The sequence below is a fragment of the Fistularia commersonii genome, chromosome 16 (assembly GCF_037954325.1).
Source record: "Fistularia commersonii isolate RoL2024-O1a breed Wild chromosome 16, RoL_Fcom_v1.0, whole genome shotgun sequence".
Taxonomy (NCBI): Eukaryota; Metazoa; Chordata; class Actinopteri; order Syngnathiformes; family Fistulariidae; genus Fistularia; species Fistularia commersonii.
This window is the reverse complement of record NC_141299.1, coordinates 7564010-7579677: the sequence shown is the minus strand read 5'-3', so window position 1 is coordinate 7579677 and position 15668 is coordinate 7564010.

Below are 15668 nucleotides of genomic sequence, written 5' to 3'. Positions count from 1 at the left end.
AATAAATTGGTGGCAATACATAACTGCTAATAAATCACTGGCTCCATCTTTATTTCATTATCTCAATGTTCAAATGAAACATTTTACCAACATTAAGCTTGATAAAGGTGATTGCTAACATTATTAGTTACCAACAGGGATACTGAAATCACCAAATACAGCATGAGTCACTGTTTGAAACTAAGCTTTGTATTTCAACTTTATGAAAGTCACAGATAATTGCCTCTTTTAATTATTTTAGCTGCAGCAGTGGGGGTGGAAAAGTAAAATGAGCTGTTCAGAATTGGAGGATGGGAGTGGGAAGAGAGGCTTATCGTTGCAGGAAGAGAGAGAAAAACTAATTTACAAAAGCAGCACAAATTGATGCTTACTAGACCAAGAGGTTAACAAAGCAAGAAATCATGAAGTTTAGAAGGGAGAGAACCACAAAGATACTTTTATTTCCCACCATGTCCATTCCTACCAGAAAAAATACCCATGCACCTCCCACACATATTACTCCTCCAGACTTACACACTCCACATTTGTCCTAGCAGATACAAACATACTACATCTTCCTGCCCCCCTCCCCCCCCCGCTTCAGTCCACACAATCGCATGTGCACGCACACACACACACACACACACACACACACACACACGCATGCACGAACATACGCATGCGGGCACACACACACACACACACACACACACACACACACACACACACACACACACATTTTCTGTGAGCAGTTTCAAAACAGGTCTTCCTCTTCAAACATTACTCACTGCTTTCACTTGAATGATGCTGTGTGTTGCATGTGGCGTGCTCCCCAAAGAATATTTTTTGCATCAGGAAGGACATGTGGGCGATTTTTATCTCCTGACTATCACTTAAAACATACAAAATCATAACAGTGCAAATCAGGCCTGTGAATTGAACTTCTGCTTTTTGAGGTGCTTGCACTTCCTGAATACTGCTGTTTCTTTGATCTTAAGATAAGGTCTTATATTGTTCCCTATTTTTTCTTACCAAACAGTGATATCCTCTGAAGTGTTGCATTCACCCTGTATAGATGTATTTTTTCTGTTCATTTGGGGGGTAGAAATGTCAGCAATTACGAATTTAGATAGTTTCCATTTCTGAAATGCAATTCTTTGTATTTTCAATAAATAAATGAATAATTCAGGGAATCTCTACATATGCTATAGCATCTTTTCAAGTGGATTGCTCATGTATGCACATTCATTCATTAAATTTTAAAACAGAGGTGGGGCGTGAAGCATTTGATGCTCTTTGATGCAGAAAATGGGCTCTACTGTAAAGCTTTTCCCCCAACATTATTCTCATATATATTATTTTTTCATTCATGGATAACAAACTTCAAATTCACAATAGTGCCCATTACCTTGCCGTCATTTGACACTGGTACACATTAGATCTTTCTGTGTGTGTGTGTGTGTGTGTGCAACTGATTTATTCACTAGATACCTATCTGGCTGCATAAAACGAATCAGTTCACCAAGTCACTACAAAAATAATAAATAATTGTAGAATTAAATTAAACTATCTGTACATAATTTATAGTTCAGTTACATTGAGGGATCAACAGATCTAGTTGGTTAATATGGGACAGAAAAAAACTACCTATGTGTTTTCGTGGCAAGTTCTTAGGGCTATGTGTAATAACCACTTGTTTCCACTTCAGTCAAGAAATCTCGACTACTGATCTTGTTGGATAAAAAATTGCTATGGGCAAGCAGGAAAAATAATTTACCCTTGGCTGCAATGACAATGAGCCAGAATGGAAAGAGAAACACTTCACTGTGAGAATAATGTCATATAACCCTATGTTTGTGTGTGTGGTGTTTGGCCTTGACCTGAAGATTTATGAGGAATCTCAAGTTAAGAGACTTCAGATGATTGTAAATTGACACTGGAGGTAAATCATTAAACCAAACTCTGACCCTCCATTAGGTTGTTTAAATTTCAGAGGAGCAAACAGATATGCCTCATGGTGAAACACATAAAATACATAGCATCAAATTGATTTTACTTTTGTTTGCCTACTAATTGACCAAAAATTCTGACTATATTACTCGCAAAAGTTTATGTTACCAAGAAGAACAAGTTGTCATCGGGCAATAGGCGGGTACACCATGGAGTGATCGCCAGTCAATCGCACGGCCACATATATAGACAAACGACAATTCACTCAATCAATCATTTGGGGCTATTTTCCCAATTTCTTCCAATTAACTTGCATGTTTTTCGACTGTGGGAGGAAACCGGAGAACCTGGAAGAAACCCACCAGACATGGGGAGAACATGAACATGCAAACTCCACACGGAAGGGTCCACTGGTGGGAATCGAACCAGGGTCCTTCATCCTGTGAGGCTGAAAAGCTAACCACTGCCGCCCTTTATCTTAAATATGTGTGTGGATAAATTGGCAATAGAAAAAGAAAAGAAAGGAAACCAAATACAGAACATAGAGAGACAAAGTAGTAAATAAGGCATCCAAAAGTATTGAATTTGATATAAGAGACACACACACACACACAAACAAACAAACAAACAAACACTCCGACAGCTAAATGAGGTCTAAGCCTGTTTTCTGCCAAACATCAGACTTGGGATTAATTCGGGAAATCACTGTATGTCTCCTTTAAGTGTGTGTTTCTAGACTCATTCATCCTTTGCTACGCAGTCACATTCACAGCAAACACACCTCCACAGTGGCATGTCAGTCTCTCCCCTCCACCAATTTTCAATTTCCGACCCTTTCTCTTCCCTTCTGCACTCTGTTTTCCTGTAATTGAGGGTACTCTTGTCATCATCACTGACTATGATGAGGGTTTGTTTTGAAAAAATACTTCTCCCATGTTGAGAGTTGTTCAGTCATCACCTCCCCTGATTGCATCCTAATGATTATTTGTCACATTTACACATGTTGGTTCTTCTTCACTGTCTTCCTGCCACTATCTTGCAGCCCCATTTTTCTAATCAAATCACTGAGGCAATTTCATTTAGTTTGAGTTAATAATAGAAAGAAGCATAATGTATTTGTGTCAAATAAATATGCCTGCAGGTTAGATATATAAAATTTAGAAACAGTTCTCTCAAGGCTTCAAAGGAGCTGAATGCTCCTGTTGCAGTCTCTTGCCAGCTAGTCCATGACATGAATGGTCCATATGATTGTATGCCCCACTCAAAATATATTGTAGCGAGTCATGAATGTTGGGGTTTATGTTGATGCTTGTTTTCTGTGTGATTTTGGGGTTGCTGGGAATGGTGTGGGTATGGTTTGGGGTGCAAAGATTTCTGTTTTTTTTTTGTACCTGGAATTGAGCAGAAACAGTTAGTATTGCAGGCTTGTGTGGCATGGCTGTGGCTAACAACAGATATTGCTTATGAAACAAACGTTTTACCGTCAACCAAGTGTTTTCCCTGACAAAAACACTACAATACACACACATCCACTCACCCCCTAACACACAAACACAGCTTTTTTAATTGTTAATTTAATCAGTCAAAGCAATCGTTAAGATTGAAAATGGTTATTAACACAGAAAACATCAGATTTTGAATTCTCTATGTAAAACGAAATATACAGAATGATGCTTAACATCGCATTATCCTTGATAAACATTACACAAAAACAGAAAAAAAAGTAAATAGTTATAGTAAATACACACATTGGCTTCAAATAGTTTGGCATTTTATACTATATTGTATGAAATGTCAATGCAGGTGGGCTTTGAATCACATTTTAGCTTCTTTTTTTCCTCGGTTACTGAGAAGAAACTCATCGAGGGAGTCTATCCTAATCATTTTGATGGCTTTCAGTCAAGCCTATATGTCTTTGGAAGTTCAAACAAGAGTTTAGTGTTTTAGTGAACCAATACTAAAAATGCTGCACTCCGATTGGCATTTTCATTTATGTAGACGGTACCCACGGTCCAAGACATTCACGTTAACCTGTCACCCAGCCTCGTGTAATAACTCCCAGCCCTCATCAAGGCAGCCCTTCTGAGGAAGAAACACTCTGCGGCTGAATCATATTTTAATATGCAAGTTTCCAATATCATTTGAATTACACCCTTGACAGGCTTCCATTCCAATAATTTCTCTAAATATATTCAGCCACATAGTTTTTTCCCCTCCAATCTGAGCTGCAGCATTAAGTCCTGTTGATGCTGTTAGGAAGGGTAATGTTGTTGTGTGAGCAGGAATGGCCTAAAGACGGATTTGCAGGCTGATGAACAGAAGGTGCTAGCAGCGCTCAATATGTCAGTGTCTCTTGTTTGGCTAATTGTAACATGTTGAGAGTGTCAACCCCTGAGCAAGACCCCCCCCCACCCCCTATACACACACAAACTGACACATACACACACAAACTAACACATATACACTCAGTACATCTTGCTGCTGTATTTTAATGACACCAGTCATTGGCAGTTGCGCTCATTCATTAATTTGCATACATGTATTTCCACACCTTATCCAACATAACTAAAGCCTAAACAAAGCCCTGAGCTTAAAAATTGAATTGGAGAGTGATAGTGATTTTTTTCTTTCTTCCAGCCACTAATTTTGCAGTGACTTCAAACCAGGTGACGGAAGTCCATGATGTAACAGTCTTTTTGGAACCTTTTATAACTAACCTCTTCAAAAATAAACGCTGAGCATCCTTTCGGTAATGGTGGAAAATGTATCTGTCTGTCTACAGGAGCCTGCTTCTCTCAGACCAGTCGGTGGAGTAACATGTTAGTTTGTGGCCGCATGGGGAGGTTACCGTGTAACTTTCTGTTTATTCTCCATTGTCTGATGAATTAAAATTGGGATGGGTCCACATTGGACTTAATTACATTCTATAATACAGACTGTCATGAGTCTCTTGCTCCCCTTCTTTGTTTTTACCTTTCACCAATCTCCAGAGGAACAGATTCTTCTGTTACCCAGTTTTCTGGTCTATTGCTGGTAGGAGAGACTAATCTTGAGAAATACTGGCTTAACTCATTTTACATAAATAGAGACACCAGTACAATCTCTTCTTAAAAAATATGACACCTCCTATCTGAACCGGAGCCAGAATTGCCAAGCGTGTATTTACTATCAAGAGATTCCTTCATATTACTGAAAACAGCAAAGCTCTTAAATAAGGTTAACTAGAAATCATGAATTTCAGCAATGGCGGAATTAAATTCCTTAAATGAAAAAAAAACAAAAAGAATAAATCAAAGATATAAAGACACCTGACAATTATGTGCAACAGATCTATTTCCCATATATCTCAAAATGAAGATGTCTCTTGATATAGATGTGAGATGTTTCAACTAGCAGTATCCAAGTCTAGTTTCCCTGATTTCAGCTTTTGTTGGATTGAAAGCTGTTTGATCATTGATACCTCATGTTCTCCTCATGGATTTGTGATCATTTACAGGTTTTTATAATAATATGAGTTTGCATTCTGTAATGGAGATTACAAATCGTGTTGTTTTTATTCCCAATAGCACATCCCCTCCTGTCTTTTTGTGAATAAACACTAATAAACTACCGTCTAAATCACTGATCATGAGTGAAAAGATGGGTGAGTTACAGTTACATTTTATTATTCAGTACAGAAAGTATCAGAGAATATGAAAACTTTTTTAAAATAATTACAAAATGTAGTAGTTTTGTGGGGTGGAGGTCAGAACTTATCCTACATGCTGTTTACTTACCAAGGGCATTTGAGCTGAACACCCACACACATCCACACGTCCACTGCTGTGAAAAAGAGGCTGCTGGATTTCATACTGCAGTGCTGAGCGAGCAAAGGGTGTGGGGGGCAGTGGATGAAACTGGATGTTGCTAAGCACTTCACCTTTTCCAATGATACATTTTGATTTTTGTTTCAGCAATTTATTGAATTTTATGCCCACTATTTGCAAACCATATGCTGGTCGTCATCCCGTCATCCCTCAATAATCTCTAGAAACGTGTATTCCTGGCCCAGTTAGTTACCACTCCACCAGTAGTTGAAATTGCACATTAGAGGAGAGCATGTCTTTAAGTTGCCATAGCAACAGGGTGAGTCATTCTGCTGCAGTCAGTTTAGTCACAATCACACCGACTGTGTATGTTTTTCCCCACCCCTCAACCCAGATGCACGCATTTGCACGTGAGCTCTCTCTCTGACACACACACAAACAAATGCAGCTCTCATACATTTCGTCAGTGGTGGAGAGTCATTCAAGGTTCCCTAATAAGGATCCAAAAATACAACTAAGAGTATAAGTTGACCATAGACAGTATACACACATGTTGGTTCAGACTGATAATAAGGGCAGGTTTAATGCCACTCCTCTGGCTTTGATTGCTTATTAATGGATCAGGCTAATCAGTAAACCCACAGCTGAGAAGCATACTGTGAGGAAGGGCGGTGATGTGAGGGAGGTAAAATAACAAAGGGCATCAAGTAACATTTTCTTGCAAAAGGTAATAAGTATATTTTACAGAATCCTTCATCCTGTCGATAGTTTTTTTTCAACTTTCCCTATTTTGTTGGGAATTTGCAAGCACAGAGCTGCATCCGTTTTTGTTTTGTATATACCGTACCTCTGCTTTTGAGATAACCCTTTGACCTCATTGGGTCAAACTCCGCTATGCTGAAAGTGTGACAAAGAGAGTTCTACAGCTGGAGGTTAACTGAGATTGCATGCTCTGAAATGATTTGTTAATCCAGCTCATTGATCCATATTTAGTGAGTCTGTGTCGGCAACGTTCAACAAACAGTTATTTAAACCATCTCCGGTTTAACAGATAAGACCAAATAAACAAGGATGAGAAGCAGTGATGCTCTATTGACAGTGTGAGATTGACTCAAGGCACCATTGCAATTTAACCACATACTTAACTTTGCTGCGTCAATAGATAGTGAGGATTGAGATGTATCAGTGGGTGTAATCTTCTAATGACATAAATATCTCACTAACTGATCAAATACTTGCCCAAAAGGGCATCCATTCCCATTATTGCTTAAATGAGCACAGCTAAAAATCTCTATCAGCAAACCAACCTTCTTTCATTTTTTTCCTATTTCTTCGTAACCTTAGCAGGCACATATGTCTTGACCAGGTGATCCAAAACCACAAGAAATACCCATTGGGTAGCACTGGCAAAAGTGTTGATGTTGCTTGTTTAAAAAATTGTCGTAAATCAATTTTGACTTCTACCACCATCATGGAAACGCATCGTCAGAAGGGTTTTTTAAGTGCAGGTAGGTGCTCAGGATTTTGTGTGTCTTTCCATCAAAAGACCTTTCTCTGAATAAGGCACAGCTCCATCAAAAGGAGATCCCACTTTGGACTGCAATTGGATACCCACCTCTCTCCATTCCAGAAATTGGAGAGATGCAAAACCTCTGACAACAATATACAAGAAACTCAGGGACAAATGTAACATAATGGGGACAAATTTTAAGAGAAAACAAATGTGGTTACATTTTTTTTTCACAAGCTGGCTTTTGAAAAACTACCATTTTTTGTGTGTTGATTAATGTCTCATTGCAAGACAGCTTGAGTCTGCATGTGATATCAAACCTGACTTCCTCTGTTTCCAGAGAGGTGGGAGGAGGGAGGAGACAAACACACAATATAGAGCTGGATGACGCAGCTGAGAATGAAAGGCAGGGATGGAGAAAATGGATAGAAAAGAATTCTGAACAGGCAGAGGAGGAAGAGATGGAGGAGGATGCGTAGGCAGACTGCGTGGGAAGAAGAAGCTGCATAATCAGCTTTTCAGGGTTTCTCCCTTCTCTCTTTATCTTTTCTTTCTCCCCTGTGTGAACAGGTCCTCTTGTCTATTTCTAACTAACTAACAACCTGTTCCCCACCAGCTGAATCAGGGGGCAAACCCAAAATTTGCAAAGAATGTCATACATTTTTTTCAATTATCTTAGTTCATGAAGTCAAAAACAAACACTGCTATTGTACCACTCCTTTAAATTTAATTGAAGCTTAAAGGATTTTTGAGACACCACTCAGATCTGTTCAGTCAACATGAATTCACACTTATCTGGTTTTGGCTTAACATTCATTTAGCCAGAAATAATAAGTGAGAAATAGACTAACTGTCTGATCATGAGCAAAGAGGGAGCTGGTGAGTCATCAGCATCGCTTGCACATTTGAACGATGCCTGGAGCTGCTCTGTTAAAATGTAATCACTTGAGAGAAAGGCGGGGTAGGAGGCGAATGCGTGGGTGGATAGGGAATAAGGGGGATGGTGGAGGAGACGCGGGCGAGGGGGCTAAGGGGAGGGTGTTAGTGGGTTATCCTCACAGAGAGAAACCTCCCTCGCTGCTGGGCATCTCGGTTACAAGACATCCAATGTTGGCGGCAGGGTAGCAGAAGGGGTGGTGCAGAAGGGAAGAAGATATTTTTGCATGCGTATTAGGTAAACCTTGAATGCGCAATGTGTGAATAAATCTATGAAACAAGTGTGAAAAATAGGGAATACTGTATTCATTCTCAACAGAATGAGTAGCAATATATTTGTGAATGGAAAAGCCTGAAAAAACATGTGTATTTTTATGTGGTGGGAATTTAGCGACAGCAGAAATAACCATCGTCTATATGTCATTATGTCAAACTAGTTAATGCAGCATATCTAACAAAGAATAGCTTTCTTTGCTGGCACAGACTTACAATTGGATGTCCATATTGAAAAATGCTGAAATAAAATAAAATAAAGCAATGATGCAATTTTAACAAATTGCAGCTCTTAGGTACCAATGAACCAATCAGTAAGGTGAAAGTGAAACATAGTTGTGTTTCATGAAGATTAATACTGGTATTTCTAAAAATTCCAACTATTCTTGATAATATTAGTGGTGGGGCAGTGACATCTGGAGACACAGTACAGCTCAAAGAGATTGCAACCATTGCAGGGAGGGTTAACTGCCCAAACTGCAGCTTTCGAGAGGAGGCACCAACAAACCTGCTGGTGGGAAGTGGTGCAAAGCACAGAGCCTGTACTTGTTACAGCACCTGGTGAGACAGAGGAGGAGCTGGGCCTGGAGTCACCCAACAGTGTCCACAACCTCCAAACACCACAAGCACTTCCCCTAAGTAGACCATTAGAAAATTGCTGGGCATTGCGGCCTGCTGCCAACAAAGAGTTAGAGGGGTCCCAATTTTACAAGGATGTGGATGCAGCCCTTGGAGCAATGGCAAAAGGGTGAGGTTGGCAGGAGGCTCCAGACTATGAGCACCCTCATCATCAGCATTGCATCTGAGAGGTTTGGCATCGAGGAACAATCACAAAAGCACCCACAGGGCAAAATCCAAACTGCCAGGAAGTGAAGATCGCCCAACTCAGACGACAGCTGAGGACATTGAGGAGCCAGTACAGGAAGGTAAGCAAGGAAGATAAGGTGGCACTGGCAGAACACCCAGACACAGTCCGGGGGACATTCACAACCCCTCGGCATGCAGAGTGGTACAAAAAAAGTGGGAAAGAGAAGGCCCAGAAATACAGTGCCTTCATCTCAAATCCATTTGGATTTACGAAGAAGCTGCTGGGGCAGAGGTGCAGTGGCAACCTCTCCTGTCCTGAAGATGAGATCAATCACTTCATAAGCAACACCTACAGTGACAGCAGGACGAAGCAAGACCTTGGACAATCTGCCACCCTCATTACCCCACTCGAATCCATCACCCTCTTCAAAATCAAAGAACCCACTCTCATCCAGTCAGCCGGAGCATCTTCAGCCCCAGAACTGAGTGGAGTACCTCACAAAGACTTCAAACAGTACTCACAGCCGCAAGAGTGCCTTTGGAAGATTCGTAAGGTAATCTAGAGGAAGGAGAAGTGCCACAGCAGTGGAGGTTTAAAGAGGGTGTGGATGCCTCGTCTGGTTTATGAAGTTCCAATGAAATGGAGACCTTTGAACGCAAGGTAAACCACTTTCTGTGCAGGTGACTGGGCCTCCCATGGAGTCTCATCATCATTGCCCTTTATGGGTGGAACACCAAGCTGCAGCTCCCATTCAACAGTCTAGTGGAGGAGTCCTATGAGCAGTAGCAGAAACCATCAGTACTGGTGTCAGCTCCAGCAAGTCTCAACATCCTGCAAAGTGCTCCACCTCTTTTCTTTGTGCCAGAGAGAAGCCCACGCAGGACTTCTCTCCACAGCAGAACTTCTCTGTTGTTCTTCTCTCTTCTCTGCTGCTCTTCTCTCAACAGAACAGCAGACTTCGGAAGACAGTTGAAGTTCCCGGACACAATTACATCAATCACACTCAGGCCTGACATAGTTCTGATGTCTGAGGCAGCCCATCAAGTGGTGTTGCTGGATCTGACTTTTCCCTGGGAAGGACAGGATGAAAGAGTCGCAAGAGAGAAAGAGGGCCACATATGGTCAACCTCTTAAAATAATCGCCTAAGTCATTTTTTTACAAAAATTGTTTTTTTTTGCCTAAATAATCTCCTCATGATGCTGACCACCTCTGGCAAAATTGACTACATCCTCAGTTAAACAGATTGTGCCATTCTACCCCTTTAGTAGAAGTTGCCTATGTCAAGAGTGTGCCAAATGGTTCAGTTTTTTGTGTTTCCTGAAAAATCTGAAAAAATGACTTCGGCGGTTATTTTAAGAGGGTGACGATATGCACTTCTGGTAGCAGAGAGTTGCGCTAGGGGTGGAAGGCCCGCTGTGAGCCTGTTGAAGTAGGCTGCAGGGGCTCCACAGGGCATCCATTACATGGGGTCCTGTGACTCTTAGGAATCCGTGGGCAGCAGAGGCGACGAGCCACCAAGAATATCTTGGAAGTTACCAAAAAAGCTTCCTGCTGACTCTGGATTAAGAGGGGTGACAAGTGGTGCAGTTAGCTACCCGGACACAGGTTGGGGCCTGATACACGCTAGCCGGGTAGCCTGAAAGAGGGTGTCAGCTGATAAGGAAGATAAGACCCAAAACATCCATTGATGCCAGGTCCTTCACTGACGATGTGCCCAGGTTGTACTGTGAGCATAAGACGGCTGGTGCTATTTGATGGATGACTTCATTGAGGGCTTGTTTTTAGATTTTAATGCCTCGCCATCTATTGTGAGGATACCTTAGTGTCTATTTATCTCATGACAGTCAAAGACCAAAGTTAAAGATAATGTTGATTTGTTTGAGTGAATTGAGGGTGTGTGTGTCTAAATGTGCTTTGTATCTGGCCTTATTTTTCCCAAAGTTTTGGGAGGTTTTCCCAAATACTAATAGATTTTTTTTTTCTTTTTTCAAAGGCCATTTTGATAAGCAGGACAAAACACAAAGGCAAAATACAACATCTTGCATGAAGGATAACAACAGATCTGCCGAACCAAACAATCCCAACTGCCAAGATATTTTTGAAAGTCTATAGGTTGCCTGGCTCTGCTCTTCTTTTTGGGTGGGAACTAATTGAACTGGCACTTTTAAGCCAAGGTTCTTATGACAATTTCTCATTACTGATTTATGTTGGGAGTGCGAATACACATTGTTTAAAACTAGACAATTCAAAAATATAATCAATACAATCCCAAATCACATATTGCTTTGTTGGGTTTTGCCAAATAACGAAGTAGCAGGAAACTCTGAGCCTAGAGACAGCAGCATCTTATACACTTTTATTGTTGCTATAATTTTGTGGTCGTGGGTTGCACTGTTGTTTTTATAAATGCTTCTGTATTGTAACTTTGTTCAAGCTAAAATTGGAACAGTTACATAATCGAAGACTTGTTATCATCCAAACTAAAAACCTATTCAAGTGCAATAGTCCTAAACCTTAAATCATAATCAGGTTACCATAAAATTATATTTTGCCAAATAGAAGCCAATTCAATTAAATCGCTTGACTCTTCAAAGCACTGGTTCTCCTTTCCAGAAACAGTTAGTTTTCTGCCCTAGTCTACTATGTATGTCAACAGCTAAGACTGAAAAGGCAAAACATATTTCTCCAGATAGATTTTGTCTTAACCTTATATTCTTATATCCTCTGTCTCACTTGGTCATGAAGAGGAGTGGCAAAAGTAAAGTGACATTTTGTAAAGTGACATCAAACATATGTAATCTGGGGTCCTGCAAAATAAGAGAGGTGAGTTCTTTTCCTGGTCACACAGTGCACTCATACTTTAGAATGCATGCCATTTTCATCCAGATATACAATGCATTAAGAAACACAGTATAATCGTATTAATGCTAAAGACTTTATGAGGATGGAATGGGCTGAGCAGAAAATTTTTCAAACATCCCTTGTGTAAATCAAGAATTTATGAAGCATTATCAAAAAAATGATTTAAATGGTAGATAGTGTTTGAATATGTTTGACATTTGCAATTCTGACCAGAAGTCACATTCATTGAATTTACTCTTAGATACATCTACTCTTAAGACACTATTTTTACTCACATTCTTGAGTTGATATTTGCAGATTTTTATCTTAAATTCTCAAATCGCCATTTTAGGACAGCAACATTAGTCCATTTAAATGCTGGAGCTGCTGCTGTTTCTAAGTGGGAGAATACTGTCTTTCCTTCCCATCTGCAGAAAGCTGGTAGATAACAGACATTTTTTAATGAGGCTTTCACATAGTGCACACTGGAGGAAGTCACCTATTTTAAGAATTTTTGAGAATAAACCAACAATGTACATTAGGTTGTATCAGCCTGAATACAATTGTGACACAACATTAAATACCCATGCTTACTCTCAAATAAATTAATCAATTATATAAATGAGTAAAAAAATTGTCGGCAGAGGATGAGAACATGAAGAGGACCCCCATTACAATACTCTCTTTGGGTAAAAAGTTTATAATTTGATTTCAGTTAATTTGAGATATAACAATTGACAAATTTTACTATTGCATTCATCATTTGATGAAACAAACAAGCATTTGGGTGTTTCCTCCGTGTGGGTTGCTATTTTGAATCTGGCTCGAAATATTAGAATGGATTCTGCTCCAATGATTATATACTTGCATTTACAGAGAGAATTCCCCGTTGGCTTACATCTTAAGCATCCACGTCTCAGTGACTGCTGATGGCGGTGTGCTGGATGATGCAAATGGGTGAAACACAAAGGACGTTTGGTCTTCGGCCAATCATTGTGGTTTGTTCAGACGTCACTAACCACGACTTACCTATCTATCAGACTGAGGGGCAAAGTTATGCAAAAGGAAATTAACAGGCTGACTCCTTAAGTCAACGTATTGCATTTGTTGTTCAAAACAGATAGACCACAAATGAAAAGAAGGGGTGTTGAAACACTGATGAAAACTGAGTCGGTTCCTGCATCAGATGGACTGTTATTGCTCTGCAGTCAGTTGCATCCTGTCCAGCAAAGCTCTGCGGTTCACTCCATCTTGACTTTGATATATTGTTTTGTTGGTAAGTTGGCAATATCATAGACTCAGCTAAATCAATCTGGCTTATCCTGTGACAAACTAGATCCTCCAAAGGAAGATTCAACTTTTGTATTAATGTAGTTCAGTTTCTGCTCCTGTTTCTTTTCTGTTATCCTCAGTTTGATGGGGAGGTCGATGCAAAGCAGTCTTTTCACAGATTTATAAACACAGCAGCCTCCAGTACTTATTGCATAATCATTATAGCTTGCAGGGTATTATATCACTTCTTCTCCTTTCGGCTTTTCCCTTCAGGGGTTGCCACAGAGAATCAACCTTCTCCATCTAACCCTATTCTCTGTATCCTCCTCTCTCACGCCAACGACCTTCATATCCTCTCTCACTACGTCCATAAATCTTCTCTTTGGTCTTCCTTAAGACCTCCTGCCTGGCAGCTCCAATTCCAGCATCCGTCTACCAATATATTTGCTATCCCTCCTTTGTACATGACTGAACCATCTCAGTCTGGCCTCTCTGACCTTTTCTCCAAAACATCTAACATGTGCTGTCCCTCTTAGAGACTCATTCCTGATCCTATCCACCTCGTCACTCCAAAAGAGAACCTTAACATCTTTATCTCCATGACCTCTAGCTCTGCCCCTTGACTTTTCATCATTGTTACCGTTTCTAGGCCACATAGCATCGCTGGTCTCACCACTGTTTTGTACACCTTTCCTTTCATTCTGGCTGATAGTTTTCTATCACATAGTAACAATGACACTTTTCACAAACCCATTCCAACCTGCTTGAACCCATCTCATCTCGTTTTTTCCCACACTCTGCCTTGCTCTCGACTGTTGACCCCAAATACCTGAAATCCTCCAACTTCTTGATCTCCGCTGCCTGTAGTTTCACCATTTCACCCGAGTTCCACGCATTCACACACATATACTCTGTCTTGCTGCAACTAAGCTTCCTCTCCTTTCCAGAGCATACCTCCACCTCTCTAGATTTTCCTCAACCTTGTCTCTGCTCTCACTACAGATCACAATGTCATCTGAGAACATCATGGTCCATGGAGATTCCTGTCTAACCTCATCTGTCAGCCTGTTCATCACCACTGCAAACAAGAAGGGGCTCAGAGCTGATCAATGAAGAAGTCCCACCTCCACCTTGAACTTCTCTCTTACTTCTCTGTTGTTCTCACTCTAGTTTCCACTACTCTTTCCCATGACTTCATTGTATGGCTCATCAACTTTATCCCTCTATATAGTTGCCATAATTCTGCACATCCCCCTTATTCTTAAAAATGGGCGCCATCACACTTCTCCATTCCTCAGGCATCTTCTCACTCTCTAAGATCCTGTTGAATAATTTAGCCAGAAACTACCGCTGCCTCTCTTAGACACTTCCATACAACCGCAGGTATATCATCAGCACCAACTGCTTTCCCACTCTTCATCCTCTTCAATGCCTTCCTCGCTTCACTTTTACTAATCTCTGCTACTTTGTAGTCTACAATAGTCACCTCCTCTACCCTTGCCTCTCTTTCATTTGTCATTCAGCAGCTCTTCAAAGTATTCTTTCCATCTTCCCATCACTCTTCTAGCATCTATAAATACATTTCCCTCTCTATCCCTAATCATCTTGACCTGCTGTACATCCTTCCCATCTCTCTGTTTTACCAACTTGTATAGATGATTCTCTCCCTACTTACTGTCCAACTGAGCATGCAAGTAACCGTACGCTCTTTGTTTTGTGTTTTCTACTTCTATCTTTACCTTATGTTGAACCTCCCTGCCAGTAACGTGCGGTGAGGTTCATGGCTGCCGAGGCACTGACGTCATCACAGTCAGATTTACAAACATATGAACCCTACAGAGTAGCTTATTCACCATTTTATAGGCAGCTGTTATCATATCATATCAGTATACCTTACATATATAAACTGCAGCATAGAAAAAAGCACATGTAAAAAAAAGTTATTATCTCTTACCTTTACTTATAAATTGAAGTCCATGCGCCGCTCCTTCAGAAGCGTCGATAACTTGCTTGTGGAAGACTTCCGTTTCTTTCTTCAGTTTTAAAAGTCTCTCTGTCTCAATGGAAATAACTGCCAGTGAAGACAGTCGTTCTTGATCAATCCTGTTCCGACTGAATGTTTTGAGTCTTTTCGGTGCCGAGAATGAGCGCTCCACCGATGCTGTCGTAGCCGGAACGGTGACCACCGGCCGGAGCAACTTGGTCGCCTCATGCACAGTTTGAATGAGATCCTCCTGGGCCAAAAAGTTGAGAAGCTGCCCTGGAGATTTATATTCATTCCTTGCTGTTTGT